Source organism: Alligator mississippiensis, chromosome 2 (genome assembly GCF_030867095.1).
Source record: "Alligator mississippiensis isolate rAllMis1 chromosome 2, rAllMis1, whole genome shotgun sequence".
Classification (NCBI taxonomy): Eukaryota; Metazoa; Chordata; order Crocodylia; family Alligatoridae; genus Alligator; species Alligator mississippiensis.
Window position 1 is genome coordinate 99,652,984 of NC_081825.1, and position 27,836 is coordinate 99,680,819.

The following is a 27,836-nucleotide window of genomic DNA, read 5'->3' on the forward strand; positions in this document are numbered from 1 at the left end:
ATAACACACTGGGTGCGTGTACGCACGCATTAGATCTGGGAGCAGCTTACTCACAAGTAAAGTACTCGGGAGCAAATGCTCCCGGCAGTGGTGACACGCAGGGGGTGCACGAGGGGTACATGTGTGCCCCCTGAGAGCACTGGTGCACTCCCTGACTAGCCACGCTCCCTGCATAGGTGATGGGCAGGGGGGGCAGGTAGGAACACTGGAGCCCCCCTGCGAGTGCCAGCTGGGGAGTGGGAGTGCCAGATGTAGGCCGTGGCCACTTCCGGAAGCACTGTGGCTGCTTTCGAAAGCAGTGCGGCTGCTCACCAGTCGGTAAGTTTTGCTGTCGGGTGACCCTCCTCCCTGGCTGGCGAGTTTGGCCGGAGGAGACCCCTACCTGGTCACTGACTGGTTGCTGGGGGGGGGCACGTGCCCCCCTGACTAAGGTGGCACCAGTTGCCCATGGCTCCCGGGCAGGTGTCTACATGTGTAGAGAAGTGGGAGGCCTCACTTCCTGGGGCCCTGCAATGGGCTCCTGCTGTCACCAGGGGCAGCTCTGGCCTCCCCCTGGATGCTAGCCCAGGAGCTGTCAGGGAGCACCAGGCCAGAAGACAGCTGTCTCCTGGTCAGGGCTGGGACATTGCTTCCTGCCCCTGGGGCTCAGCCAGCTGCCAGGACAGAGACAATGTCCCCCTGCCCTGGCAGCAGGGAGCTCCCAGCCCTGGCTCCCTGATCTGAGCAGTGGACTTGGAAAGAGCTGCAGTGGAGGGGCAGGTCCCAGGCCCCCACCTCAACCCTGTGAGGCAGCTAGTAGTGAGCCCCCAGCCCAGCCGGGGGCTTGCTGCTAGCTGCCCTACTGGAGGATTGGGGTAGGGGGCTGGGACCTGCCCTATCCCTGCAGATCTTTTAAAGCCCTGCACCTCGATTGCCCAACTGGGGCACAGGGCTGGGACCCGCCCCTGACTGGGACAATTCCCAGCCCCCACTCCATGATCATGAGGCTGCAGAGCCTTTCCCTGCTGGGGAACAGGCTGGAGAGCTTATTCCCCACTCAGCTGAGCACGGAGCTGGGTGGGGAACTGGCGGAGGAGCTTGTTTCCCACTCAGCCCCATGAGCATGGAGCTGAGTAAAGAGCAATCTCCCCAGTCTCTGCCACCAGGGAGTTCCCAGCACCAGCTCTGCAGTTGTGGGACTTGGGCTGGGAGATCCTTATCTCCCAAACTAAGCCCCATGACAGAAGCTTGGGCTGGAAGATAAGGATCTCTCAATACTGTCCCTGCTTTCATGGAGCTGGCACTGAGAGATAAGGATTTCAGCACCGTGCTTTCCAATTGAGATAGCGGAGCAGGGGCTTGGAGATAATGATCTCTCAGCCCCCTCTCCCTGATTGAAATCTCAGAGCAGGGGGCTTGGAGCTCCCTGCTGTAGGGTCAGGGGGACATAGTCTGAGGCGAGCCTCCAGTGGCAGAGCATGGCCCAGCAGCAAGCACCTCCTGGGGGCAGGGAGCAATCTTCCGCCCCTGGTGGCCAGATGACCGGCAGCAGATTTGCTCCCTGTCAGGCATCTACACAAGCGCTACTGCACAGGTATTAATTGCAAATAAATTTGCTACTTGCATTTGCAGGTAGCAAATCTACTCATGATTAGCGAGGTTTACTGCACTGTAACCATGTGCATGTGTAGACACACCTGCTTGCTATGCAGGAAACTATGCTACTTCACAGTAAAGTGTCTCGTATTGACGCAGAACTGTTGATCAGTTCTGGTCCCATGGAGGGCACACATATCTAGCAGCTTTGTTAAGGTATTTTTATTTCATGAAATCATATTAAAATTGGAACCAGAATAATTAATTGAGTATTACAGATTCCCTCTTTGCCAGCCCTAGAATTCTTTCTTTTTCCTGTCATCTACTCCTATCACATTTGAAGCTGATTGTGGTATTATCAGTTCTGAAAATGTGATCTGTGCTATGAGAAGTTGCCATCTTATCCTGTCTTCTTTTTCACTTTTTGATGCATGGTCATTAAAGGCCGTGGCTACTGTTCAACCCCAGAAGTATCTCATCAGCAGCTTATAATTTCTAGCTGGCTTCTTTGTTCCAGGTTATGTGGCTCCATGTGTATTGAACAGCAAGGGTTTATTTCACTTTTAGTATCACTAGTTTGATTGGCACTTTTAATCATGAACTCCTTTTACAGTGAATGAACACCTGTATTTGCTTGGCACAGCACTGACTTACTTTTATTTATTTTAGGTACAGTGGCTTCAGCTATATTATGAAATTTAATGACCAGGGACTGTGTAACAAAATAGTGGCCATGAAAGAATCAAACATAAATAATCCTCAAATGTAAATCCTCAGAAGGCCACATCCATCATTGATCTGACTTGTTACAATTTAAAAAGGACAGGTGCCAACCATTTGCAAGTCTTCTTGCCACATGGTGCTTGAAGGAAGTAATGTCCCAATTCAGTTGAGTTCAGTAATTCAAAAAACCTTTCCAGAGTTTAATCATGTATGCCTAGCAGCACAGGACAAATGGCTTGCAGGTTGCCTTTTAACCGATACCATATATCTCTTGGTCAAAAGACTAAAGTCAGTCAGCCAGCTCCTGAAGAGTAAGAAATTAGGGTCACAGAACACTGAAATGCTTTCTGTAGCTGGGAGGATAGTTTGGTCTGATTTGGTTTGGAGAGCTCTTTAATTAATTTACAGGAATAAAATCCTGTCCAGAAAAGCACAGGGGAGGAAGATGTTGCTGTCTCCATCCTCTTCAAAAGACTTTTGCTAGCTGTGACAGCATTGCTCCTCAAAGGATGTCTTGTGACAAGTTTGAAGAATCACCAAATCAGAATTTGCTGCACCAAGTCCCTGCACCAGCTTCCTGGGGTCTGTGCCACTGGATTGGAGCCCGCATTACCTCTAGTCAGCCATGTGCCTGGATTTGGCCCTGAGCCATCTCCATGCACCAATCCAACCTGACCGGAGGGCTCCTCACACGGCCACAAATTTGGCAGCAGGGGAGTGGCAATTGGTGCCACCACTCCCCTCTGCTGCTGTATTTTCAAACCTGTAGGGAACCCTGTGGACTGGATACCATGGCTCCATGGGACAGATCTGGCCCATGGGATAGGGTTTCGCTGCCCCTTGTCTAGCTTATTCTTCTTTCTCTCTACCCATGGTGATTCCCGTTAAAGTTTTAAAGTAGGACATATATCTATTGGCAGGATGGTGCTGGATTTCTGAGTGCTGGACTCTTTTCTCTCCTTCCTCTTTCCAGTGGAGAGAAAGGTAGGATCTTCACATCCTCCTCACACAGGTGGGAAATCAAAATGCAAGAGATCTTCTATTCCATAGCCCTATGTGAAAGATAGAGACAAGTGAGACTGACTATAGGAGGAGGCTGTAGGCTGAATATAGGGAGAGTTTTACTCATCCTCCATCTCAGTCTAATTAGGAGAGAAATGAAGACAATTGAAGTGCCATCCCTGGGCATTCAAAACATGAGTTAGCAGCAATAATCATGATGTTGGCTTAAAAATCCTGAGGCTGTATATGTGGCTTCTGGATTTTGAGCTTTTAGGGATCACATTTTCAACCACCAGGTCAAAAATTTATGCGGGGTTTGTTGTTTTTTTAACTGAGAGCTGAGTTTTTCAAACAACAGCATAATTTTAAGAGTGGGAAAACTTTAAAGGAAACAGTAAATGTCATAAGCCTCAAAATAAATAAATAGCAAAGGGTCAAAGGCAGGGAAGAAATAGTGGCAGTAAATCCAAGTAAGAAAGAACAGCTGCAGAGCAGGATTATGTCTGTAAACTTCCTGCTTCTCTTCCACAGTGCCTGTACCTATTGCAAAGAGTTTCTTGTTCCTAACTATTAGCAGCTCATGAGCTAATGGGTGCCAGCCAGATAAGGTACAAAATGTACAAGACTTGTTTAAGGGCCATCGTGAAGCATAAACTAGATAGATTCAGTGTTTATCACTGCACTGCCTTGAATGCTATAAAACAGGGGCGGGCAACTATTTCGGGCAGAGGGCCACTTACTAAGTTTTGGCAAGTTGTCAAGGGCTGCCTGGGTAGCCCTGCCCCTTGACAGGTGCCCTGCCCCCTGGTCGCCATCTTGTGACCAGAAGTTCCACCCCCTAACCCCTGACCTTTGCCACCAGGAGTCCCTCCCCTTGCCCCTGGAAGTACTCCTTTCAGCAAGGGGTTTTGCCATCTCAGAACCAGAAAAATACCAAATTATATTCTAAAAAGTGATCATCTACAACATTAATGAATTTGTTTTCAAAAAATATTTTTGTCCTGATTTACATGTGTTTGTGTAGTGTACGCAGAAGTGACTGCATAATAGCTTAAAATGAAGTCTTACTCTTGTATATTGTGGGGGGTGGGTATAGGTTTGTGGGAGCTGTGGGTGTATGGGTATGTGGGGGGGCAATGGAGGGAGGGTGGCTGGGGTTTGTGTATGGCAGTGCTAGGGGAGGCATATGGAGGGGTGTGCATGTGGGACTCACCCTATGAACACACACACACACACACACACACACACACACACACACACACTGCCCCTGTGCCTGCAGATACATACTCTGCCCTGGTGCCTGCCAAGACATGCACGCACACACATACACACCCCTACCAGCAAGGTCTGGGGATGCAGCCAGGAGCCACAGCCACGTGGTGCTGGAGCAGGGCAGGGGCAGGAAAGCAGGGAACCAGCTGGGGGTGGGCAGGGCTGGGCTGCTCAAGCCTGCAAGCCTGCTGAGGGCTCCCTCTGGGTCCTACTGCCCCTGACTCCAGCCAGCTTTGAAAGAGAACTGCGGCAAATAAATATTAATTTACTAAATTTTTTTAGGGGCTCTGTGGGCTGGATTGAATGGCCTGGTGGGCCAGATGAGGCCCATGGGCCGTATTTTGCCTGCCTCTGCTATAAAAGGATCCTACCCTGTTATCTCCATGCAAAGGAGATATACTTTTACTTCCCTACCTGACCCACCCAACAGCTATAATTTTAGCCCATAACATACGAATAATACTCTGTTTATAGGCCTGTTCTTTTAGTACGTACACATTTCTTACTTGGCATAACTCTTTGGAAAGAGAAACAAGTTAATTAAGTCATTATCCCAGCAATTAGAGACTTGGGCCAAGTATAGACATTACACATAAATTAATCTAAGTGATGGGAGATCATTCTAAACCCATAATCCTGCGAAAGTGTGGTGCACATAGACCAGTCCAAAAATGCAGAACTTGGTCTAAAATAGACCAGGTTCAAGATAGAATTCAAATGTAATTGGTTTAGGTTATACTGGTGAATTGAACTTTTGTACTAGATCCCAAGTTAGATTGCTGTCCCCAACCATCCCAACCATTTTTGTGGCACCTACTGCTACTCCTTCTCAGGGAGGCATGCTAGCATTTGGCCTGCACTCAGCTGCTATGGCTGAGTGCCTAGTGGGCCATGAGCTTTCCCAGAGCTGAGTCAGAACAGGCACCTTCCTCAGTCCCACCTCCTGCCTCCAGCCACCTGTCAGCTACAGGCAGGCAGTGATGGGGGGAGGGAGGGAGGCATCTGTGTCTCCTGCACAAACCCTGGGACCTGGATCCCTAGTCCCCAGGCTGTGCTCCTGAACTTGTAATTAAGTACCTGTGCTGTACATACACACCTGACACTGAGCCCAGGAGAATCCCTGTGCTTGGGCACAACCTAATGGAGTGCAAGCCTGGCTCTTGCATAGCCAGCCAGGAAACCCCATGTCCTTGTGCTTGGGTACAGCCCCACATGCTCAGGCACAGACCCATAGACCCCCCCAACCCTGGCTCCCACACATCCAGCCAGAGACCCTCTAACCCCATGCTTGTGCACAGCACACTCAGCCAGGGACCCCCATGTCCCTGTGCTCGGGCACAGCCTCACAAAGCCTGACCCTGGCTCTCACATACCACATGTCAGTGGGCAGAGCCAGGCAACCTGCCACCCGGACCCCAGTATGGACCCCTCCCCACCTGAGTAGGAGCCAGTGCAAGCAGCTTACCTCTAGTGGGTCAGGGGGGAAGGGGCAGAACATCAGGACTGGGCCTGCACAGAGGCAACCCTGTGACCTCTGTAGCTCAGCCACTGCTGGCAGATACTCAGCCATGGGCACTTGGTGTGCTGCAATACTTTTTTGGCTCACAGCTACAGGATCCCAGAGTAATAGGGTGGGGGTAGCGGGGCATGCTTGCCCAAGGCAATCAGGCATGGCCTGGGTGCTCAGCAGTCTCCAGCAGCCAAAGGAGCCTGCAGGGTCTGCTGGGAGGAATACAGGCGTGCTCCCAACCTTCTGGCTTCAGCCAGTGCAGGCAGCCTGTGTGCCCCCCCCATCAAAGGGCATATGTGTATACCAGAGGTTGTTAACCAGGGGTACATGTACCTCTGGGGGTGGGTACGTTGGAAGCCCCCGGGTGGTACGCAGCAGCAGCACAGAGAAGCATGGGGCATATCCAATTGCGCTGCTCGTGCTTCTGGGTTGCCCATTGGTGCTTCTGGTTTCACTGCTACGTGTGGAGGACCCCTCCCCCTGGTCGTCGATCGACTGCCAGGGGACCCCTGCCCTGTGTTTTTTGACCAGCTGGTGGACTCCCTGCTTCTCGACTGACTGCCAGGGGTACACCAACCATAAAAGGTTGAAAACCCCTGGGGTGTACTGTTCACTACCAATCTAACATAGGCCTCTTACAGAAAACTGTATAAATTCAAGGTGGAATTGATCTGGCTTTTTGAGTGTCTGCCCTTATCCGTGGTGGTTTATTGTTCTGTGACGGCATTTTCTTTTGCCACTATGCAACTAACAGAAATCACTCACAGGAGAAGCAGGCCTGTGATGTTCAAATTTTCCATGGGTGTCACACACGGTAAAAGCAGGCATTCATAGTTTCTCAGTTCCATGAAGACAATTCAAAAGCCACTGAATTGGGCTATTCTGAGATTTTATTTGCCTATATTATTCTAAAACATCACCAACATATTCCCTCATGACTTAGGTCATGACTCTGCACATCGGCAGTTATTTGACTGAACTTGACTGTCACAAAGGTAGTGAGGCATTTTGACAGAATTAATCCCTTGTTTCTTTGCTATTCCATCCAAGAAGAGCACAGACCAACTACAGACAGACACTTCCTCAGCCTGATGAAGGGTATTTGTACAATACCTGAAAGCTTCCAAAGAAGAATTTTCCTAACTATTTATTTTAATAAAAGATATCGGGTTTACCCAAAAAACCTTGTCTCCCTTGTGATTTAGCATTAAAGCTATATTTAGAACGTGAACTTTTAATTACCCTTTGCCCTAATCACCTAAGAACATTTGCTCCAATAGAAACAGAATTTACAAAAAAGGTATCTTTATGGGGAAATGTAATTTACAGGGCATACTATGTTGTTCAATCTTGTGAGTTTCCTGCTTAAAACTGATGCCATAGTATGACCTAGGAATGTGTATTTTAACTTAGAAAATGAACTTAATAAAGAAACTTCTAAACAGCCACTCTCCTGGACTATATCAATTGAGCCATTTGACCCCTGTCCTTCCTTTCCTTTTAGTTGTTTCATAAAGCAAAGCTAAGAAAAGACCATATTCTGAAGGTTGCTCTATTAGGCACCGACAACTAATATGCAAGAGCAAAGTGAAATGGTAGCAAATAACCACCAGGGTGTGCTATAGTTCTAAATGTAAGACAAAGTACATAAGAGGTGAATACTGAGAAATTCCCAAATGTGATGTAAACATAATCCACTAATATTCTCTTCTGGAGATCTTAGAAAAGAACTACAAAATACAGATTTTGCAAAGAAAAGGAAAAGGAGAGTTTGGCTGACAAGGAAATCTGTTGGTATTACAAATAACTTCAGTAATTTATCAATTAAAATCGGATTTTATTCAAAGATGGTCACTGCAATAGAGTTTCTATCAAAACTCTATTATGTCCTATATGATATCCGGTAGCCTACATTAAAGATTCCTCTGTGGAAAACCAAATATATGGATGTAAACTGAGGCAAAAAAATTAGGTAACATTACACATATACTTATCATCTGTTTGGGTGTCCAAAACTCAGAGAACTCTTGCTTTCTGCGTTTAAAAATGTACAGTGACATCATAAAACTCTCTGTGGACTTTTTCTTCCATGCCTAAAAAGTAAAGATATTTATTAAGCAAAGGTTTTGTAGCATTTATCCTTAAACAGAAACTTCTCTTTTTACTTATGGGCTTAAAGAGCTACATTGAATTATAACTTACGTTCACCATAGCCCCTACCCCCCCCACCCTCCTCTAGGTGTTCAATGAACTCCCTACGTCATTGCAGGAGAGGTTACAAATACCTTTTCTCTTGTTAAAATATCTCATGCAGACTTTACACATATTGTGTTCTCATTACAAACCCATTGAAATTACTTTCAAGTTTCCTCTGCTCTTGTATTTTTAGTGCTGATTATCATTATTTTAGATTAATTTTAATTTTCAATTAAGCAGCCATAATAGAATAAAGCAAAGACAACAAACAATGTAAGGATGTAGTCATAGCCATATTGTCAGGGGGTTGTGGGCTGGGAAAACCATTGAATTGGCCTCAGTTGCTTGTGCACAATCCCTAAAATGGAGTTAGGAGGAATGTGCTATTTCTCTGTCTGGATTTGTTAAGCTTTGAAAGCAAGAACATAAAGTGAGACAAAACCCTATAAATTGTGTTCTGCATTTTCTCCTAACAGTAACATGTTATTGAGAACAAGCTTTTATAGCTAGGAATGGACAAAATGATTTAGTCTCTTCTGTCTTTAATTTGTCTGCATCTCTGACTTATGCTGTTTGCATAAAACTCTTCTTCAAAAATGTTATAATTTCCAATCCCTCCCTCTAACTGTACCCAAAAGATGCAGCTTATTAAGGACAAAAGTCTTGATCTTTCTCCTTCTGAAGTAAAAAACAATTTTAATGCAATGAAAGTGAGAATTAGTTAATAATTTTAAAACATGCTGAAAATCAAAATTATGCACTAAAATTATGCATTATTATATCAAATTTATGCTTATAAGTAGTGCTTATGCACTATTATATCAAACTTATTATTTTGATATACTGTTACATGGTAAGTAAAAGGAAATGGCTCAGTCACCCTGCACTAGATCCAAAAGAGCATGTGAAGATTCAGAGCTAGTAATACTTAAGTAGAAGGTGCCTAAGTCTAAAACTGAGATACTGCAAAATTTTCATCTGATGCTTAATCCTAGAAATGTAGTGCCTAATCTCAGCCTCAGTTTTTGACATTAAGGTGGTCATACAGGCCCAAAAGAGCCTCTGTATTGATTGCACGGAGCAGCTCAGTGCTTAGCTCATGCCTAAACCCAGCTGGGATCCAGAAACAAGGCATTCTTCTACTTATCCTCCTGAGAGCTTGATCCAGTAGCCATGCTCTGAAAATGCATGTACCTACAGAATTAGGTAGCAGCTGCCACCTTTATTTTTAAACTCATCCAACAGAGCCAGAGGAGGCAACTCTCTTGCAGCTCAGTGGTTAGAGAACTCATCCAAGATGTGACAGACTCAGGTTCAGTGCCCTCTTCTCCCTGAAAATATTCAAGCCCATATTTCTCAGTTCCAACAAGAGTCTCCTAACCACCAAACCATAGGCTATTTGGAGGTTCAGGCACTCTTTAGTCCTTCTGCTCTACAACATAAAAGATTTAAGATTCCTTGGAACAGAAAGGGAGTGTGACTCCAGAACCTACTGGTTATATCATTCAACTGGGAGAGGGGAGTCCTGGGTTCCTAGCCATACTCCAAGACCTGTTTATATATTTTACAAGAAAGAGTCTTTGGATAAAATTTTGAAATAGTTTTTGGAGCAAGGACTAGAATCCAGGTTTACCACCTTCCATGTGAGGGCCATAAAGACTAAGCTACAGAGACATGAATACTCTCTTTTTTCCCCTTCAAATGCGTTGTTCTGGATTCTGGTATGGGGGCCAGGTATCCAAAGGAGGACAAAAACTCTGGCCAAGTTTTAATAGAGTCACAGGTCCATATGTCAAAATGTCAAAAACATTCTTCCCTGTTGTGGTCTTTCTGAGTTTCTTGCATCAGAAAAGTTGCTCTATTATTTTTCTGCAGTCAAAAAACAAATGAAAAGTAAAAGCTAGCATTTTCTGAGGCATGCCTTGAGTCCAATATGGGATGCTTTCAGTCAGGGTGTTGGATTCCAGCATGGGAGCACATATCTAAAAGTTACATGTTGAAGTCTCCAGCCCTGCAGCATCTAAGCCCCTTTTTGGATCTTGCCCGTGGATATTAGGGACCTGGCAGAGATAAGATTTCCTTCTCTTTCCCCCTCTGTTTCTTGTCAGTTATTAAAATAACAACCCTTTGAATATGTCTATCCCACTTTTTCAACACTTCTGGGGTATAGCACTAGCATGCCCAATCTACCTACTAACTCCTGCTTAGCCAGCACCAAGCCCAGAAGTGAGGCAATGCAGCCTCTCTGAGCATGAACCCTTCCCATGTGCATCCCCCCACCCCTCAAAATCTCAAGTGTGCTGGTGGCAGAAATCTTGAGAACAGCCGAGGCTCTGGCATGACTTCAGCACTTCAATTCCAGTTCAGTGCCTGCTGAGCAGGAATGGATAGTTTGGGCGTGCTCGAGAATGGTACCGTACATGGAAGCTCCTGTGAAACACTACAGACATGCCCTAAAAACATATTTTGCATACCATTTTTTCTTATAGAAACAAATGAAAAATCCCAGTGACCTTCCTAGCTAGGGACAGACATTCAAAAAACCTGAGCCTGAATTGATTTAATCTTTGCAGGTTAGTCTAATCTGGCTAGGCTGAATCAGTTTGTAACTGAACATACATCCTAGAAATGCAGGCACATGCTGCAGTGTCTCAGGTTAGAAGCTATGGGGTGCTAGAGCAGCCCTCCCTTCCCTTCCAAAGTGCTGAGTTGAGGGGGTGTGACCAGGCCCCAGCAGGATGCTGTGATTAGGGAGGAGTCCCCCCACCCCCCTTCTGACCAGCCCAGCAGGGAATTGATAGCCCCAGCCAGGGAGCAGAGGGGAGGGGCCAGTCCTGCTGTGGAGCAGAGAGCCCTGCCCAGCCCAGAGAGCATGCTGGGATGCTTGGGGTATCTGGTTTATCTTAAACCAGCAAGGGGTCTGGGACAGACATTGCATAAACTGGTTTGACCCAAAACAGTCAAGTCTGATACTAAATTCAACCAGGTTTATCTCAAACCGGTTTCACTCATTTTCAAACCGGCATATGTGCACTGAACACCTGTTCTGTTACAGGTTTAAACCAGTTTCTGATCACTTAAACCAATTTATGTGTAATGTCTAGCTCCTGAGAGAAGGATTGGGCTGTAATTTCTGGAGGAAGAAGCAATGGGAGAAATAGATATATCTTGTGTACCTCATTCTTGAGCACCAGCATTTCTGCTAAATCCATACATGGCTCAACACCTCAAAACAAATCAATCAATTTAAAAAAAAAATCTCTTTCTCAGTTATAACCTGACTCTTTTCCAAAAGGTGTCTGAAAAGTGGCTCAATGTGCTGTGGAAGTGTGTGTGAGAAAAATAGAAAACAATTTTCATTTCCAGGATAGGTATGTGATTTTGATTTCACACACTCATGGATTTGTGTAGCTAAAGCTACCATAATAGTTTATGCATACTATTAGATGTAATCATTCACAACAACGTAAAATCATAAAGACAAGGCATTCACATAAAAACATGAAGCTGTATGAGGACACAAATAGACGTTGATACATAGAAACATATAAGCAATAATATGACTGGAAGACATTCTTCTTGCTAAACATATTTCAAATAGATAGTTATTAGCTACTAATGGGGAAAAGAGCTTTTTTAGTAACCCTGAAAAAGTGCAAATATAAAATCTCTGCTTTTGAAGTAGCAACATTGATTCGACTTAGAAATAGCTGTGAGGCTCTCGGAGCCTGTATTCAATTGTTTGCTTTTGGGCTGGAGTGTAGAGAAATCTATGAAACAGATTAAAACCCCTGAACTGGGCCCCTGAAAAAGAAAGCTCTTCAATATTTTTAAGTGGCTTTTCAGGCCTCCTGAGTCTTTCTGGCACATCATTCTCAGGCTCTTATGGACTGGGATGATGCCAAACAATTCTTTTCCCACAAAACTTCAGTAAACTTTTAGTGCTGGACACCAGAGTAGTGCATTTCCCAAAGAGACATATATTATTTCAAAATACCTAAATTATAGGAATTACCCTCTGAATGAACCCAATGATTTTTTTTTCCAGTTTTCTTATAACTACAAGAAACTATATGAGTCTTATGTGGGCTCATTATTTTTTCTCATTTGTGTCTAATAAATTGTTTTAAACTGATTTTACCTTTTAGCAACAGTATTATCCTTGCTTGGTCTGTCTGTCTGTATATAGTATCTATTGCCTTTTTAATTAAATAGACACATTTACTCTAAATAAAAAACATGCTTTGATTTTACTAAGCCAAAAATGACTGTCAAAGGTAATTACAACCACAATGAAGTATTCTGCAACTACAAAATATTTTAACTCTTTTTAAACAGAGGGAGAAGCCTCATAAATATTATGAGCCAAGATCATCTCCCAGTTACCAGGGATAGTTCAAACAAGCCTTAGACTTCTTGCATCTAGTTGGGCAATTATTCTAAGATTTTAGAATTATTCAGCACTCAGTAACTTCTGTTAAACAGGTATCAAGTGTTTAAGAAAAGCAGGCTATTAACATATACTTTTATTTCATGTCATATACCTGCCCCAAACACCTATGGCAGATGGCAGAGGGGCAAGTTCAGGCTCACAATGAAACAGCAAGGAATGTGACTTGGGTGTATGTGTTTGTGTTGGTAAAAGCTAGGATAAAAGTGAATGGAAATGTCCTTTTATGCCATCTGAAGAAAACCTTGTGATGTATCACAACCAGAATGCCAACAAGAGGATGAACTTTATCATCACAGAGTTCTTAGGCAATGTGCCACAGCTCTTATTCCATGCTTCACAGTACTGAAGTATCAATACTGGACATTAGCCTCTTAACTTTTCTGTAGAATATTCATAACTGCATGACTCCAAAGCTCACTGCTGTGATGAGTTTGGCTTCATTGTTTGAACCAGCCCTTTCAGTTACATGAGTGCGCTTCCCATCAATTTTGCTGGGAGTTGCTCATATGTAATTGAGACTAGAATTTCACCCTTTGGCTTTCACAGAAGTGAATGCTTTTACATTTAAAAGGCTAACTTCATCTCTGGGTGACACCAGTGCAGTATGTGAAAGAAGAAATTGGCTCAAATCCTCTGTATCTGATCCTATACTACTTTACTTAAGCAAAGCTTCTTCTGACTCCAGAGAATCAAGCTTACAGTGTAAAATACCATTAAAACCAATTCAGTGAGAATGCATAACTCTCCTGACGATTACATGCATCCATGTAAAGTCCTATTTTCATTTGTTCCTAAGCTTCTGGGAAAAAAAAGTTTTGTAGCAAAAACTTTCCATGCTTGGTCTCAACATGGAGGTGAATTCTTTTGGAAATTTGTAGGAAAACATGCTCAGCTGTTGCTGCAATTATTGTCAGAGGAAAATATGTCTTAAGCTTAAAAAAAATGCACACTCTCTTGGCTTGCCAATAACTCAAAAAAAATAAACGAACAAAATGATCAACCCTAAACACAATTGAAACATGACATTTCTAGCCTGGAAACTTTGTAGTTTTGAAGACAAAATTAAAAATTCTAAAGCCAGGTATAGACATTGCACTTTTCCCAATATAAGCGATTGGAAACTGGTTTATACCTGTAACAGAAGCGAAGTTCAACACACACAGACTGGTTTAAAAATGGCAAAACCCAAGCTGAGATTTGCCACGAAAGGGCGAATGTGTGTTTTGTTCTCTACTGATCTAAAGTAAGCTGCTTACAGAAAACTATGTAACTTAGATCAATTATGCCTCGGGCTTTTTGAATGTCTGTACCTAGCCTAAATGAGTCAAATTATTTTGTGTGTATCTGCATTCACAGAGTGTAGAAGCTGTTGTGAATGCAGTACAGAAGTCTAACTGAGCTGGAATATGGTGCTAAACAAGACTAGACTTTTAACATTAGTTCCTAAAAAAAATCTAATATTTTACTTAAAAATATGAGATTTTAGCCAAAGTGGCTGTGAAGAAATCCTTCCAAATGTGACCGTACTGTCAAGTTTGAGTCTGAAAACTCAAAGATAGCATTAAAAGAAGTGTAGTCAGGTTGCAAAATAAAGCCCTTGCTAACTAGAGATTCTCTATGAGAGATGTGAGCTTGCTCAACGAGGGGAGAAAATATTTGGAAATTTTAGTATCCGGATATGAACATTGTAATTTTTTAAAGTTCTTGTAAACTGGCTAAATTTGGGTAGATTTTCACAGGGACAGCAAAAGGCACAACTCTGATGCAAAGGCCATAATCCTGCCAAATTTAAAGGCTCTCCTCTAAAGTATGTAAGTGCTAAACTTTTCAAAGAAAAGACTTCTAGAATTTTATAGCATGGGCAAAATCTTGGAGACCTTGGAAATGTCTGACTAATTTCATCTGGGTTTTTTCTTTTAAATCCGCCTGAGGTAGAAAACAAGTCTGGAAACTATAAACTCAATTGGTTAAAATTTGGCAAAGTTATAAGCAACTGAAAATGGGTCATATCATGGGAAGTACTGGACAAGCTTAGTAACAAGAGACACTTTCTCATTTGCTTGGCACCCTTATTTTGACTGCTGTACTTTGCAACCACATGGACCTAGGTGTCCTAGTCCAGAATGACTATCAAACTATGCAAAACTAACATTGGAAAAGGCCTTATCTGAGCTTCTGGATCATTAGTAGAAGTGTCCACTGATTAGTTGTTCAATAGGGCTGTGCAAAGCTTCGGTCGCTGATTCAATTCGGTGGAGATCCAGCCTGATTCGGTCGCCAAATCTCCAAATCTGAATCGAATCAGAAGACCCTTCAATCTCTCCAAATCAAATCAGAACCCTCCAAATCCCAAGGGAGGTGGTGCTGTCCCCTACCCTGGGGGTCTTCAAGAGGAGGTCTCCCAAGGGAGGTGGTGCTCTCCCCTACCCTGGGGGTCTTCAAGAGGAGGTTAGATGAGTATCTAGCTGGGGTCATCTAGACCCAGCACTCTTTCCTGCTTATGCAGGGGGTCGGACTCGATGATCTGTTGAGGTCCCTTCCGACCCTAGCATCTATGAATCTATGAAGCTATGAAATCGATTTGGAGAGATTTGGAAAGATTCAATCATTCAGCCATAGACACAGCTTTAAATGTTTTTTCTACATACCTCAAGGTACTGGGTGGCTTGTGAATGCTGAGATGCTGGAGCGGATGGAGCATAGGGGAGTCCCTGGCACACTGGGCAGCAGACCTAGAAGTGGACCAGAAGCACTTCTGGGTCTGCTGGGAAGCGCGCAGGCTCCCCCCCCCAGCTGCATCCCCCTGACTTGGCGACTGGTGCGTCCTGAGTCTGAAGCACTGGGCGGGCACCTGGGGTTCCCCCGCAGCTGATCGCTGAGCCAGGGGGGTGCGGGGTGGCCCCCCAGTGCACTCAGCAGCAGACCTGGAAGTGGACCGGATGTACTTCCAGTCCGCTTCTGGGTTTGCCACTGAGCATGCAGGACCCCACCCCCCCACTCCCCGTGGTCCTGTGGGATATCCAGGGGGTCAAACAAACCTGAAGGGAAAAAATAATGGAGCAGTGCATGCACAGGCAGCATGCACCGCTGAAGAGGAGCTGGGCTGCCCAGAGCTGTGCTGTGGCTGCTATCCAGGCTCTGCCTGGCAGGATGCCCCCTGCTGCAGCCCTAGGAGGCCCCCAGGACCCCAGATAAGCATGCTGGGGCCAGTACAGTGCTGGCCTGAGTCACCCCTACCACCCCCTGGGTAACTTGCTATGCGCCAAAGCACATGTGGCACGGGTATTCCTTAGGGACAAGTAGCTGCGGAGCAAGGTGTGTCACTGCTACTTGTCCCCAGGGAACCAAACATCTGTGCTCATCTGGACAGGGCCCTTGATTCCTTTGTTGTGACTATGAAAGAGAATAGAGAGCCACAGGCTGCAATGTTATCAGCATTACTGCAGCCACGTAACAGAGATCTGGCCCCGCAGGGCATGAGAGCCAGTGGGTAAGAAGCACAAGGCAGCATGTAGAGTATTAAGCAATATATATCACAGACATTGATTTACTTATCCTCATTTTACTGACAGAGAAATGAGGCAGGCAATACATTTGTGGTCCCACTTTTGTGGCTTCTTCAGCTATAAAAGGTCTGTAAGGCCAGTTTAACTGCTCTTGAAGCATTCTTCCAGTATGGGGTTATGTTAGGACTGCTCTGTGCTTCAAATGATTGATGAGCAAGATTGATGGGATCTTATGGACTGTTCCATTCTACCTGAAGGGCCAGGCTCAGATGTGGTGTAAACTTTGCATCTACCTTTAGGAGTGCAATTGAATGGCACAGCACAGAACAGCTGGCTAAATGTATTCCCTAAGCTCACACAAGCATGCTAGTGATTTTTTACTTGAAGGGATGACAAAGAGAGAACAAGAGCTAGTTACTTTACAGTAAACTATTAAACTCTTGAAAATTCTGGTGCAACAACATTTATTCTCTATTCAGTAAATAAAACGTAGAAGTTACCAGCATTTATGATAGCAGGAAAAACCCTGGATGTTCCTCTGAATTGTGTAAACTTCATCCAACTTGAGATAGAAGTGACATTCTTCTTTCAGTTTTTGTTCGATGTGATTCCTCTTACACAGTTCACAGCAGAATGGTTTAGTTGCAGCAATTCAATGTGCAGGTTTGGATCTTTAAAGCCCCAAATGGTCTGAGCCTTATTTATCTAAAGGACTGCCTTCTCTCTTATACCCCATCACGGTCCCTACAAACAGTCAAAAGCAACCTTCTGCAAGTGCCATCAGTGGTGGCGTACAAGCAATGGAGGTCATTATCAGCAGTTGCTCCTCAGCTCTGGAACTCCCTTCATCTTCGAGCCCTCCACAGCCCAAGTCTAGACATCTTTCAGAAGCTCTGTAATATCTTCCTATCTGGGCAGTCATTTATCAAACAAAGCTACTCTGAGATATTGTTTATGGGATCTCTGTTTCGTGTTGATATTCTAGTTCCCTGTTAAGTTGTTTTGTTCTCATCACTCTCCTGTTTTATAAGGTATTCTGTTCCCTTATTTTAAGCCTTCCTGAGTCCTTGATGGGAAGGGCCAAATACAAATAAATAATAGTTTTTCCTCTAAACTAATGCTTTTATTTCTCAGCAGTTTCTTCCATATTTTGCATTAATTGTAACAGAGGCTGGGGTGGTGTGGGTGCCAAGGTGCATGGTGGACAGCCCAGAGGTCACAAATTTGAGGCCATAGAAGAAGTGCTCATGACACAGCCCTGTCAGACTCCAATAGATCTTCAAGTTCTGCTGAACACCTTGTTACTAGCACAGAAAAAAGGATTAATTGAAGAAGCTTACTGATTGGATTCAGCCTAGTTAATTTATAGAAATATGTTTTTCTTCAAAAAACATGTGTGATAATATATTTAAATAGACAAGACATACATTTACAATTTAATATCAATATGTGCTCTCCATATAAATCCAAGACAAATCTGATAGAACATTGACTACTGTACAGGTACTCAGGGTGCAGGCCATGAGCTCTGCTCTTTGCTGATGACAAAATCATAGCTTCGGGAAAGGGACAGTTAAGGGAAAGATATATTGTTCCATTGTAAATTTTAGTTAAGGCAGCATTTAATCCAGTGACTTTCTTGTTCTGGCATGGAGGCATGTTTAATTTAACATAAATATTCTTAAAGCACTCATCTTCCATTTGATTTTTTTTTCCATGAACCACCCTAAGTGTTCAATATAATATGGACTTCAACCACCTCCCATGGTGCCATGGGATCTGATCTCTGATCCTAACAATCATGCCTCCTGACATGCCACACATGCAGGGCAGGAAGTGTCATTTTGGGATCCAGGAACAGAGATCAGATCCCAGTCGCACTATTTTTACTTGCCGGTGCATATGGCACCTGGGAACATAATCCCACGCACACATTGTATCAGCAAGTTGAAAGGCAGTGCCTATAGCCTGGCATGATCCAGGGCTGTCTGGGGCCAACAATCTGCTGACTGTCTACCCCAGTCCTGCCACACATTCAATTTAAAGTGTCATGTAAAGCAGCCATAAAAATGTTCTGTATTATACATGTTACAGTGTTACAGCTGGTTTGCCATTTCATGGTGCCTTAAACTGGATGCACATGTAGGACACTTGACACTTATGCTGGAATTAATGTTAATCGTGGTATAAATGTAACATATAGAGAGGCCCTAAGAAAAACAGTATTTTTCTAGAACTTCTCTATGTGTGCCTTAGCTTTACTTTAGAGCTTTTGTTTAGAAACTCAATAGCTTTTGCTTCTCTTCTACCTGGCTTCTTCCTATCGTTTTAAAGAAGCAGTACAAGTGTCACTGCAAGAACTTAATACATCTCACTGTCAGGAAGTTCTCTGTATAATGAGCAAAAATATTCCATTCTAGTTATACTGTTTTACTTATCCTAAATAATTCCTCTCCCTCCTTGCTGTTTACACTATTCAAATATTTGTGGACTGTTGTCATGACTCCCTTAGCCATTGCTTAACTAAACTATATATATTAAGGTCTTTAATCTTTCTTCATAAAGCCCCTCTAGCATCCTTAAAAAATTATATTGCTCTTTTCCTTATGTCTTCCACTGTGCACATTATCTTTCAGGAACTATGGTATTGACACTATTCTACATACAGTCACCCTGAATCACATGTTAAATCCCTGTCCCATGACATGATGTGTCTGTGTATTCAGCTCAAAGTTACATTTGTCTTTTTTTGCTGCCATATCATATTGAAAACTCACATCTTATTTGCTGCTCGCTGTCATCTGTAGGTCTGTTTCATATTCATCTTAGGATCCATCTCCCTATTACTGAGAGGCTTCTGATTATTTCCTCCCAGCTATATTAACATACATTTCCCCAAATTAATTCCTTTTACTTTTCTGCCCACATTACTCTTGGTCAAATTTTCTGTGATGCTATAATAAACCCACTTTGATTTATTTATTTATTTAAGTGTTTTCATTCAATCCTTCCCACCCTATTTTTTTCTAGTGAATACAGTGCTGGTGAAGGGTGCCAGATTGACAGTCCTAGAAAGTGAAATGCTCCAACTATTCTGAGATTATGCACAGTACAGCAGCAGAATTGCAAGCTCCCACAGATTGCTATGTTAATATGCCTCAAGCCAGACCTGAAAGGCCTTTTCTAGGGCATTGGCTATATTGGTGGGATCTATCATTCAAAACTGCTGCCACTCCACATGTAGAAACAACAGTTGTGAACTGTGGGTCTTTTTTAGTTTATGTAAATGTAGCATTTGAGTGAGAGGGTACTTTCCACTGAATTTCCATATAGGATCAGGGGCAGATCCAGTGGCACAGCTGTACCCCACTTTTGGATTGGAGCACACCCAACAATGCTGGGAGGAACTTTTAAGACCCTCAAAATAGATACGAATTCTCGGATGTAAATTCTTATTGACATGTGCTATTAATGTGCCTGAATAAGCTCTGGCACAGTCTGCACTGGAGTTTATTGCTCCCAGGTGCAGCGTTTACACCAAGGACCACAGCACACTGAGCCGGGGTGACACAGCCCAGATCTGCTTCTCCTTGGCTCAATGTGCTGCAGAGGGGCTGGCTGGGGCATGAGGGTGCTACAGTGCAGGGCTAGCCAGCAGGTAGCCCCCACACTGTAGCACCGTTGTGTCTCAGCCAGCCCCAGTCACCATCTACACATATGTTGTGGTGCACTAAATAACTCTGCTGTAGGATAGTACTTGTGTTGGGCAGGACTATCCTATGGCGGAGTTAATTAGTTTACTCTGGCCTAATAGTGCCACATGTGTAGATGGTGACACTTTACTGCAGTGCTAATTAATCATCTCTGCAGTAAACCCCCCTCAGAAGCAGATCCCCTCCTGCTACTCCCCCCCCCCCCCCCCAAATGCTGCTACTGCTTTCTCCCTTGCCTCAAGGACTAGGGAAGCTTCAAAGCCATTCCTGCCTTCTCCAGCCAGGATGCACAGGGGTGGGGTCAACTGGGAACAGCAGGTGAGCAGGGGGGTTCTCTTTTCCCATGGCTGCTCCCAGGGGAACCCACCCCTGCCCATCTCTGCTGCTCCAGCTGTTGCTGCACCAGCTGTATCCAGCTCCTATGTAGCCCAACTGGAACAGAGACGAGAGGCTTTGAAGCTTCCCCAGCTGAAGACAGCAGGGAAAGCAGTAGAAGCAGGTGGGTGAGGGGGAGAAAGGGGACCTATTTCTGAGCACACAGGGGAAGGAGGGAGATTCTTACCTGCTTTGGGGATTATAGAAGTCCGCAGAGGATCCAGCAGTATGGTCTGCCCAAACCAGTCTGGGACAGGGACAAGGCTGGGAGTGGGGTGCAGCCCCCCTGCAGCACAGGTGGCTGCTTCCACACCCCACTTTGTCAAATCCTGGATCCCCCCTGTATAAGGTCCTACAAGTGGAGCTCAGAACAGATTGGTTTTGGGACTGGGCCTTCAGTCCTTTTTCTCTCTGCTAAGACTTGCAACAAAAGGTATGGCTGCAGCAGTGACTGCAGTATTTTAGATGCATGTGAGTTAGCTTTAAACAAGCTAGTATAGGTTCTGGAGTCTAGCTTGGAAAAACAGCACAGTGAAAGCTAAGGTCTTGTCTATAGTTTCCTGCCTCAGATGGCAGAAGTTCTAGAAGGAGACATCACCCATCCCCAACCAATTCAGGTCACAGAAGCCAAGTACAAGTACTGGATTCCCAGTATTGTGCAGGGATCTGGATTTTTCTTTCACCATGGAAAAACATGGGAAATGGCAGGTTTCCCCTTGCAGGCTGGCAGAGTTCCAGTCTGCAAGGGGCAGTGGGGAGCAGAACACAGAGGGCTCCATGTGCACGTGTGCGTGTGCATACATGCATGTGGCAAGGAATACAGCCCCAGGCAGCAGTATAGAGCAGCTCTCCCAGCTGCCTCCAGGTAGGTCTAAATGGGGGCTAGGGGGTGAGGGTGGGCAGACTGAGGCCCAAATGTGAGGAAGGGAGTTGGGCCAGGACTGGGGGTACTGCCCAGCTAGGGAGGTGCATTAGGGCCAGGGCAGGGAGCAGGACAGAGCCATGGGCAGCTCCCTGGTCCTGTGCACATTCCTGGGGGGGGAAGTATGTGGGGAGAGCACGTGCCCCCCAGATTTCTATGTGGGGCGGGCGTGGATGCAAGCTGGCTACTGCAGACTTGGGGGTCTCCCTCCAAGACCCCTGCATCAGCTGTGCCACCATGGCAAGGTGCCTCCTGCCTGCCCAGCAGCAGTAGCACCAGGGGCAGTGGTGTGGAGTTGTGCCCCCTGCTGCTGTTGGGCAGGCAGGGGGCACCTTGCCATAGTGGCATGGGGCTCCTAAAGGGAGGGCAGCAGGGCAGGGAGCCCTGAGTCTGCAGTGGCCCCCGCTGGCTCTGCTTAGCCCTGCTCCAGCCATGCCACGGGGAGTGGGAGGTGGGGTATTTTAGCTCCCCCCAGCAAAAATGAAAGTTGGCACGTATGCTTCAGGCTGTACATTTCTATGTACTTTTAGAAATTCTGTATGGTTCTACTACAGCAGCTGTACTGCCAGAGAGTGAAGGGCACCCTGGGAAGTATCAGCTACTGAAGAGACTGCCAGAACTGCCAGAAGCTGCTAAAGTGCCTACTTATGCTGTTTGCTGGATGGTGGCAGAAGACTTACCCCAGTCAACAGAAAGGAGAGTTCTGCTGCTGCAGAACAGATTTGATTACTGTTTTCATTAGAGTGTCTTAATTCAGCATCAGTGCTGGTCCAGTCAGCACTCAGAGAAGATTTGTTAGAGTCCCTGGTGAGCCTAAGTATTGTTCTTGAGCAGCACTGTTTGTTTGTTTAGGCTGGCCAAGCCTTCCCATTTCATCTGGCTCCAGTTCTTATATATTACTCCTAAGAAGCCTAGCAGATATTAACCATTTGTAGGAAATGATAGCTTAGTTTCAAAGTAGTGCAGAGAGCTCAATTTATTAAAAATAACACTATATTTGGTTAAGAGTCTGAATTACAAAGAGGATGTTATTTTCCATGCAAAAATAGCATTGCCTAGCATTCTGTTTCCATACTGCACCTTACTTTAAGTGCATCTGCATGAGACATTTACTGCAGAGCTGTCTAATTAGCTCAGCAGTAAAGTCTCAGAGTCTACATGTGCGGTCCTATTAGGCCTCAGTACATTAATAAACACCAATATTACTTGTAAACACAAACACTTGAAAACTTGTACTATCCTATGGTGGCATTATTTAGTGTGTCACAGTGCATGTGTAGATGCTGACGGGGCTGGCTGGGGCATGAGGGTTCTTTGGTGCAGGGGCCATCTGCCAGGTAGCCCTGCACTGGAGCACTCATGCTCCAGCCAACCCATCGGCAGCATGTTGGGCTTGGTCAGAGCAACCCTGGGCTGGATGGCTGACCCCCTGGGTTCCCTGCCAGCCAGAGCTGCTCCCAACTGAGCTCAACATGCTATGGTCCTGGGTGCACATGTAAACACAGCACGCAGAAGCAATAAACTCTAACGTGAACTGCACCAGAATTTATTCAGTCTAATTAATTGTACATATAGATGTGCCCAGGGATTATTAAAAAGAAGCAGGAGGACTCTGTAGTGTATGTTAAGTATGCTAGCTTGATTAGTTTATAGAAAGCACCATTTTTTTCCCCTGTGATATAATTCCTTTCTCCACAATATAGTTTCCATATAATTTTACTTGATAATCTCCCTTGCGTACAGAGTTTATGAAGTTTATTGCAATAAACTGAATTTATGAAATCTCATACTCATAGCAAAACTGTAGAGTGGGAATGGCTTTGTATTTCAGTTCTCATGCAGTGTTTAGTTAGCGTAAACTCAGTTTTCTCAAAGCCTACAAAACACTTCCTTGGAACAGCTAAATATATAATCATCAACTACTGGAGATGAAACTTTCAGAAAGTGCTGTATGTATATATAATACAGGAATTGAAAGGATGCCAATCCCAGAGGCCAGGTCTATTTCTATAGCTTATATCTAAGAAAACTGAGAGGAATTTCAGTTTGACCCAGCAGAATAATCCCTGCCAAGTTATATTTCCCTTGTATAACTCAGGTGCTTCAGCAACAGAGCAGGTTATGTGCCCAGCAACAATTAACAACCCTTCCTGATGTAACGAGCCCTATTGATATCTACTGGATAATTAGCATAAGTAACAGAGAATCTCATGAGTAAAGATTGAAAATCAGGACCATATCTTGTATGTAAAGAATACTGATATGCAGCAGTGCCTCATGGAGCATCCTGATAGTGCCGGCTGTAGAGAGCAATCTCTGATACTCTATTAAGCAGTGCAATGCAATATCCCTCCTTGTTTCCAGTGTGGCCAACCATTTCCATTAAGTACATAATAGCGGAGAAAAACTGAGCATCCTATAGCCCTCTGGAAGTGAATCACTCCTTAGGAGGAGCCACTCTGAAGCAGATAGTGTTTCTAAGGATACTGCAATTTAAGAACACACCTTACTTGGTGGGCAGCAGTGGCAAGCCTGATCACATTGTCATGGTGATTCCACTGACAGAGCTCTGCCACATGTGTCCCATCCTGCTGAAATCAGTGGCAATTTTCCCATGGACTTCTCTGGTCAGGATTTTACCCTAAAGTTTTTAGTTATAATTCTAGATATCTTGATTTAGATACTTGCTTTAAGCACAAGTGCACAGCTATTTCATTCATTTGGAGAATAAAATAAATACCCTTCCTCCTTGTTTTCTAATGACTTCAATCCTTGTGGTTTCAGACCATTTGCTGCATAAGCAAATTAAAATGTCTTGAACAGATAAAACCAGATTGGCCCAATTTGGGCAGCATCTTCATGCTTTCTTTGCTGATCATTTCATAATCTCAAAGATTTAAAAAAATGTATCATGTCACTTACTTAGAAAAATAAAGCTACATAACACCAAGCCAGGATATGCTTGACATACAGGGCTCTTTATACAGAAAAGTTTGGAAATCTTGGAAATGAGCCTTGCCCTTACTCAGACACGTTTTGTTCAAGATTCGTTGTTGATAATCATCTTTTGCGTACTAGGGAGCAATGCTCAAATTATTAATAAGAAACAGGTTACCTTATGACTTTAGCTCTTTTACAATTTATGTGGGTAAAGTTTAGGCTTGCAACTGTATACAAATTGATCATGTCAACAAACCGCTTTTTGTAGGGGCATGAATGGCTCATGGTATTATTTCTACTGTGAATGTGAATGACTGACACTTAAGTCAGTAGAAGAACAGGTAATACTTCAGTTCAGGCACAGACATCTGGATTTTCATAACACAGGCATTTATAGAAAGAATGCCCATTCCTTACACTTTTGTGCAAGCTAAATCTTATTTCTGCAAATGTTCACAAAGACAGCATACTACCAAATATTAACTGAATAATATTTTAGCTACACAAAGACAGTATTAGTCAAATAATACATTTGAGGAAAAAAAAATTGACTAGCTCTAAAGACAAGTCACAATTAGAACATGAGTTGCCATCTATATGACTTTGGTAGTCCATTTTGCTCAGCATTTTGACAATGGGCAGCTCCAGTTATTTTAGGGGAAAAAATGCAAGAATCTTGTGTTGCACAATTATGGAAGTTAGTGGTTGTCTCGTGTCCTAAATCATGAAAATTTATACTCCACATATTTTTTATCCCTGCTACTGCAAATGCCTGTGTTCCTATTATTCATGTAAACATCTAATCTTTATTTTTTTTAAATCCTGGCTGAGTTAGAAAAAGAAAGGTTGCTGAAGAAAATATTTACTTTTCCTGGAAGAAATAAATATTTTAAAATGTATTTTCCCTACCGGTGATAAATTATAGTATTTATCTATCCCAAGAGTCTCTTGATATTTTTTCTATTTAAAAACTGACCCTAACAAAGTGACTTTTTTCATTATGTGACTTAACTGTGCTTCTACATTGGCATATACCACAGACTGGCATATACCACAGACTGGTGGATGCTTTATTGATATTTTGTAACTATTTAAAACCAAACTAACCAAGAAATGACATGAACTTTTTCAGGGGCACTGCACAGAAGGTCTTCTTCTATATATTTCTTTTACTATGTACAAGAGTTTAAACTTTGGCTGCCTCTGTGTCTAATGAAGTGGAATGAGTTGGGTTATTTGCACCAGTGCTCTGTTCCCAGTTGCTGAGTTGGGAAAAAAAATAAAGGTTATGCAGTACAATTTGGGTTGTTTACATGGTAGAGTAAGTGTCAGAACTCTTTAGCTTTAAAATAAAGAATATTTGAGTGACAGCCTTGACTGAAGTGCCTGAAATTTTCTTTTCACTATACAATGATTTTATTCTTAAAGAAGGCATGGTATTCCATTGTGGCAAAGTTGTACATTCTTTTACTGTTTATAAGAGCTCAGATGTTGGCTGCCTCTTTGTCTAATACAGTGGACTGAGCCGCCGATGGATGTTGCCCTGGGATCTGCATATAGAGCTACGGAGTCGGTTATTTGCTGAATACTCCTAGTACTCCACTTCCAGAGCAATTGTCATAAACTGTTAATGTTATATTCTGTTTCTGAAATCAGTGACTGAAGAAGTCTGTTTCCTAAACGATTTCATTCTGAGATAAAGGTTTTATCAGTCCTGGGGCTTTCTCATCCTTTCTTCACAGTTCCAGGACGTGGAAAATTATAGACTGCATAGCCATAAGAGAGAAGAATGCTCAGAATTTCCAAAGCTGTCAGGACACTTAGCAAACATTGTCCTCATGCTACTAGTGTTGCATACCAGCAATTACAATAATAAGGGTAGGATGTGGCCTCAAGGAAGCTACTCTGCTAGACCACTTATATGAACAGTATATAACCAGCAAAAGTATTACTTCGTGTACTTTAATTAGGTGGTGGGATGAGCAGAAATAGATTGGTCATGCTGTTACATAGTGATGCAACACCACATAGCACTTTCAGTTAGTATACAACGTTCTCCTGCATATCAGCATACACTGAATTTTACCATCTATTCATACACTGTTGTTTGATTCACTGAACTACTTTAGTCCTTTGACCACATACTTCAGTCCTTTGGTTTTCATTTTCATTCATTAAATCAAGTACTTGGCAGTATTAATTATTTGCTGAAATTAATAAGTGAAATGCTCATTTGACTGAATAACTGAAGTTTGACAGAATGCTGACACAGTTGTCCAAACTTCAGGCCCAATCCTGAATCCTTAGGAAAAACTCCTCCAAATCATTCCTTCTATAAATGATCAGTCAAGTCCAGATAGGTTTTAGATACACAAATCATTATATGTATTTATTCAAACCTGTTAAAAAGGATCCGTCTTTTGCTCTAGCTGCCTACCCGCATTCTGAAAACCACACAAGTAAATAAAATATCCAGAATACAATACTTACTTTTTAAAAAGCCCAAACCTTCTCTTCAAAGCATTTCTTTCTTCTGTAAGTACCCTAACATAAATAATACCAATAATATCAGTTGCTTGATCCATATCTTCCACTTTAGAAAATGCCTGAGAAAGTAGCGAGCTTGAGTTCAGAATGTTACTGTATTAAAAAGCAAATTCAACGAACAGGAGTGGAATGAAGATGGTATACTAAAAAACAAGCAAAATGCCTATGGTCTACATAGGCATAAACAGATTAGCACAAAATGATGATAATTATGGGGAACTAATAAAAACATGTAAAATCACTACCTCAGGGCACATGAAGGTCCAGGAATAGTCACTGTATTTTTCCAAATCCTCATATTTTTGTCCTGAGCAGCATGCTTCCTTTTATGGTCAGTGTGCTTACTCATTCTTTTGTATTAATTACACTGTTTAGCTTGCCTATCAACTGCTTTTAATAACTTACAATAATAAGAGTTCCTTAACTCCATAAAAAGCCTAATTTCTTCCTCACTGAAGATGCTTGGATTGCCTGGCTTACTGCTGTTCAAAATCATACTCTTCCAGTTTCTTTGCAAAGCTTTGTTTTAAGGCTACACAGTAATAAATATCCAGAAAATTCCCTTTCTTTCTACTTTCCTTTCAGTTCCATTATAGATCAACAGCTCACAATAAATCCTCTCAGCCTCGAGCATTCATAAGTCATGGATCAAGCCCCCAAAATCATGAGATTAGCTTAAAAAAATCAGAGTTCTTAAAAATAATGCACTTTGGTGTTTTGTATTTATCCTTTTGAGTTTTGAGCTTTTAATTTTCAATTTTTCAGCTTTTCTTCATTGATCTTGAAGCTAGAAATTTACTTATTTTAAAATGAAAGCATAATTTTCTTGTAATCACATGCCTAGGCTCCAGGTCATTAAGACACAAAATTTCACCAAAAAGCAACAAAGTAACCTTTAGTAGAAATACTTCAATAGAATGAACCACAAAGATCCTAGAGTTAAAGGGTATCTTTACATGTGGTCTGGGGTGGGGTGGGAGGTGCTTTAATTAGAACAGCTCTCCAGCAGCATCTCATGTATTCAGCATCCTGTGCTTGTTTGACAAGCTTTAGTTAAAGTGCCCCTGCTGCCATTCAAAAGCATGGGGATGCTAAATACATG

The 27,836-nt window shown here is 43.3% G+C and overlaps 1 long non-coding RNA gene across 2 annotated transcripts; it reads right to left on the bottom strand.

Annotated features, from left to right (window-relative positions):
• Positions 1 to 885: 885 nt before the first annotated feature.
• Positions 886 to 27,836, bottom strand: LOC109281648 (uncharacterized). 2 transcript variants are annotated; one of them, XR_009459817.1, is made up of 4 exons: positions 26,980 to 27,836; positions 26,678 to 26,731; positions 8,073 to 8,175; positions 886 to 3,350 (listed from the first exon to the last, which is right to left on the bottom strand). It is a non-coding gene; the product is annotated as an uncharacterized LOC109281648 (long non-coding RNA). The 2 variants fall into 2 exon arrangements; XR_009459816.1 differs by having other exon boundaries at positions 886 to 8,175.